Raw genomic sequence first — 5,018 nt, forward strand, 5'->3', positions numbered from 1 at the left:
GAGCCCTAAGCAACTTAGCAAGACCCTACCTCTAAATAAAAATAAAAAGGGCTGGGAATGTGGCTCAGTGCCAAAAAATAGAATAAATAAAATGAAAAACAAAAAATAACAGAAAAAAAATAATGAAAAACAAAGTGTCCTCCAAGGACCCAGAGAGATAGATAAAAATTTAGACATTTACATGTGATATTCCAACACAATGGAGGGGAAAATCATGTCCTACAAGGAGAGTAAGAGAGTGGGAGGGGGAAAGGAAAAGCTAACAGGAACTCACACACAAAGGTCAGGAAAAAGGACACCTTGAAACTCTCTAAAGAGCTAGAAGGGTGGTGGACCCCATAGTACCTGTGACTCAGAAGGCTGAGGCAGGAGGATCGTAAGTTTGAGGCCAGCTCAGCAACTGAATGAGACCCTGCCTCAAAATTAAAGAAGAAAAAAGAGGGCTGGGGATGCAGCTAAGAAATAGAGCCTCCCAGTTTCGATCCCCAGTACCCCTCCCACTGCCCAAAAAGGAAAGAGCTGGAAGGTCCAGTAGTCAGCCTCTCAGATGGCCCCTGGTGACTCCTGCCCTCCTGTGGCCTTCCATGCTGAGGCTTCCTGCTGAGGGCCACACACGCCAATGTGGCAGCTTCCACCTGGCTCTTGGGTCACTTGTTGGAGGGAGGTTAGCCCCCATGTTTGAGGTCACCTCGACATGCTCTGGAGAGGTACCCTGGGAGGAGCTGAGGCTTTAGCAGAGCCACATGGTGGGCTGCCCCCCTGAATTCAGGTCCTCCCCACCTAAGGCGTTACCTATCCACCCAGCCTGAAAGTGGGGCAGAACACATCTTCCTAGTATGTCAAGAATGCAGAAGCTTGGTTCCCGCGCCCCTTACCTCAGAAAGTGACCAGGGATGTGCTCCACTGAAACCAGGGAGTGAACCCAGAAATGGGAAGGTGAGGGGCAAGAACAGGCTCCGCCTGGGGAGGGGAAGGCTGCACAGAGTGTCTGGGAGAAGGAAAACGACAAGGCACCGGTTGAGTCCGAAGGTTGAAAATGGAGCTTTAGACAAGTGCGAACGGTTTGGGGCTGATCAGTGAGGAACTGATTACAAACAGGAAACGAAAACTGACCAATGGCGACCTCCTGGGAGAACAAGCAGCTGCGCAGGTCGAGGCCACGGAGTTCCCGCCTTGTCTCAGCTGGGAGTGGTGTCTAGTCACTGTCAAAGTGCTCACGCTGAACGACCCGCTGCTCCGGACTGTGATGGAGTGTAAGGGTGGGGGGCTAGGATGGAAGCCCTCCCTTGCCCTAGCCAAAGCGAAGGAATTGCGGCTTGAGCCGGGCACGTGGCTCACACCTGTAATCCCAGGGGCTCCGGAGGTTGAGGCAGGAGGATCTCGAGTTGAAGGCCAGCCTCAGCAATTTAGCAAGGCCCTAAGCAATTCGGTAAGACCCTGTCTCTAAATAAAATACAGAAAAGGGCTGGGGATGTGACTCAGTGGTTCGGTACCCCTGGGTTCAATCCCTGGTACCAAAAAAAAGAGAGATTATGCCTAACACAGGTAAGTCCAGAAGAGCCACGTGAGCATGCTATTTAGAGACAGGGAGACGAGAAACACACAAACCAACCACACTATTGCGGACACGGAGCCACAGCGAAGCCTCCTGGTCTGGTGTTTCTCGGGCACCACGCCGTTCTGCCCTGACACCAGCTGGCGCTACCTGGAGATGGTGCCACATCCCCCAGGGTAAGGGCTCAGTCCCCCAAGACTGGCCCCCCTCTGATGTCAGTCGCATTTCTGGCCAACCTAGTGTAAAGCAGAGGTTCCCTTGGGAAACCCTGAGTCTCAACAATTCGCTAGGATGGCTCACAGAAGGCAGGGAAGTGCTGACCGATGTGGAAGAACAGCACGCGCAAGGCTCCGCCCCTCACTCACCTGGGGAGTAGAGAACCTGGAAGCGCATCAGATCTCTGCTCAAGAGTGCTTATGCTGGGTGGGCACGGTGGCGCACACCTGGAATCCCAGTGGCTCGGGAGGCCGAGCAGGAGGATTGCAAGTTCAAGGCCAGCCTCAGCAAAAACGAGGCTCTAAGCAACTCAGTGAGACCCTGTCCCTAAATAAAATAAAACATAGGGCTGGGGATGTGGCTCAGTGATTTAGTGCCCCCTATAATCCAAGGGACTGCAGAGCCTGAGGCAGGAGGACCTCCAGTTTGAGGCCAGTAGGGCAATTTAGACAAAGTCTGCCTCAAAATTAAAATAGCTGCGTGCCGTGGCACAGAGCTACAATTCCAGCTGAGACAGGAGGATCACAAGTTCAAAGCCAGCCTCAGCAGTTTAGCAAGGCTGTAGGCAATTTAGCGAAAGAAAAAGGGCTAGGGATGTGGTTCAGTGGTTCAGGGCCCTGGATCCAATCTCTGGTACCAAAATAAACGGGTCTAGGGATGTAGCTCAGTGGGTTCAGTTCTTGGTACCGAAAAAAGAAAGAAACAAGAAACAATTAACAAACAAAAACCCTTTAAAGGTGTTTACAAAGCCTAAACTCCGGCAGGGGAGGCTGTAAATTCTGTCCCTCTAATCTTCCGATGACCAGCTGGGGGTGGAGGCTTCCTAATGGCCCTACCCTAACGCACCTCATTAGCATAATCTCAGGTGCCATTAAAAGGAGCCAGTTAAGAATGCTTAAAGATACTAGTTATCAGTCAGGAAATGCCATGGGACTCTGCCAGAAATTGGAGACAAAGACCAAATGTATTTGATTTTACATCACAGAAGATAAATTCCAAAATAATCAGCTCAAAGAGATAAGAGACCACCTCCAGCCAAGGGCAAGAGCACTATTTTTCTTCCAACAAGCCAGAGAATGATTTGAATCCTTCCACCAGGGGCGTAGCTAATTGAGAAAAAAATTTGCTGGGTGCCTGTAATCCTAGTGATTCAGGAGGCTGAGGCAGGAGGATTGCAAGTTCAAAGCCAGCCTCAGCAATTTAGCGAGGCCATAAGCAACTTAGAAAGACCCTGTCTCAAAATAAATAAAGCAGGGCATGGTGGTGCATGCTTGTAATCCCAGCGACTTGGGAGGCTGAGGCAGGAGGATCTTGAGTTCAAAGCCAGCCTCACAATTTAGTGAGATTCTGTCTCTAAATAAAATATAAAAAAGGGCTGGGGATGTGGTTCAGTGGTGAAGTACCCCTGGGCTCAATCCCTGGTGCCAAAAATAGAACTCCAGGTGGGATTGACTGGGCCATTTGTGGCCTCTTCACAATTGCTGGGACCTTGGGGGACTCAGGTCCCATTCTCACCAAAACTGCAGCTGCTCCAGCCGATGGGCCCTTATGTGCGTGCTGCCCACCCTGGGGCGGGGCCCAGGGCTGGACCCTGACGACGCCCCTCCGAGGTGGGCAGTGTGGGTCACCCCATGCCACTGCAGGGGAGTCTGCCCCTGGGCTTCCCCACCCAGGCAAGGCCGTTTCTGCCTTGGGCTCCCCTCTCCTGGCTCGGCAGGCGCGCTAGCACTCTTGGGGCCGGGGGTTGAGGACTGAGCCAAGGGCACTCCGCTCTACCACTGCGTTGCGACCCCCAGTCCTTTAATTCAGAACCCCCAGATCTTTGGGGCCCAGGGTTGGTCCCACTTTTTCCCACAGCAGCAACCCCTGGCTGGGTCACCCTTGAGATGGGGCTGCCTGGGGCCTAATCGGTGGAGTGGGTCTGAGCGGGCCTCCCTACCAGGAGCCCTGGCCGGCAGCAGTGGGGTGGCGGGCTCATAAGGGTGGCTGCCTGCTTGGGGACCGTGTGGACTTCGGCACTCAACAGAAAGCAAGTGCCAGCCGCCCTGACCACCAGTGGCTGGGCCCTGTGGCCAAGGCTGTCCCCTGGCTGCACTGGGGCCTCCCCGAGAGTGGGGGACCCCAGGGCAGACCCCGGCTCTGGCCTGCTTCTAGGATCGCCTGGGACCAGGGGGGAGAGGGGAGGCTGGACTGCGCTCAGACCTGCTGTGGGGGTTGAAGGTCTGAAGGTGCTCAGAGCCCAGTGGGCTAATGGGGGTGGGAGGAAAGCAGGGTGGGCACAGCCCAGAGATGGGCAGTGGCCTGGGGCAAGTCCGTGGTAAAAACTGGACCCTAGCTTACCACCCCATCCTTCCAGATGTCCAGAATCGCTCCTGTCAACTCAGGGCTCTACGGTGGCTGCCCAGGGAGGCGATTTCAGTGCCACCCCCAGCGGGGGCTTATTTATTCGCTTATCCCCAATTTTCTTGTTAGTCTCTCCCCCAGACCCATCCCTGACCTGGCTTTTGCCGAGGCTTTTTCAGGCCATTCCCCAGAGCTGGGTGGGGGTCAGGGCCCTCCCCTTCCCAAATCTGCACCTGACCCTAAGCCCCTCCTGGTGGCTCGTATCCAGTAAGCCCCTGTCCTGGCAAGCAGGAGGTGAGGTGCCGGGGACACTGAAGGCCACAGGTTCAGTACCTTGGAGAGGGAACAGCCCTGTGCCCTCCCACCCCTGCACTCTCAGCCCAAACCCCTGGAGTGGCTGAATGTTCCAGAAGGAACTCCAGGTTGGGGGTGGGGAGGGGTGTTCGACTCAGGCTTGCGCCCAGAACCTGGCCAACTTCCTGATGTGCATAACTGAGCTCAGGTAACTGAGCTCTGGCCACGTTCCAACCAGCCCCCTTGGGTCACACCCGGGTGCACAGGAGGAAGTGTCATCCTGTGAGGCTGGAATCGACTACTCCAGGGCAGCCCCAGGAGGCCAAAGCCCCTGCAGCAGCCCCATCTGGGTCCTGTCAGCCCCAAGGTCCTGGCCCCAGGGGTGTGAGCCTGGGGCCTTGAGGATAAGGGGTCCAGGGGCTAACCAGCTTCCTAGGACAGACTTGGGGCTGGTTTGGTGACTGCTGTGTCCCTGTGTGCCAGAGGTCAAGGAAAGGACCCAGTGTCCCAGTGGGGGCAGGGCATGCAGACCCTCACTTCTGGGCGCACCCAACACCTGCAGAGGAGGCTCCTGCTGGACTGGCGAGGGTCAGGGCACACAGTCGCACAC

Source organism: Sciurus vulgaris (genome assembly GCF_902686455.1).
Source record: "Sciurus vulgaris genome assembly, chromosome: 1".
NCBI lineage: Eukaryota > Metazoa > Chordata > Mammalia > Rodentia > Sciuridae > Sciurus > Sciurus vulgaris.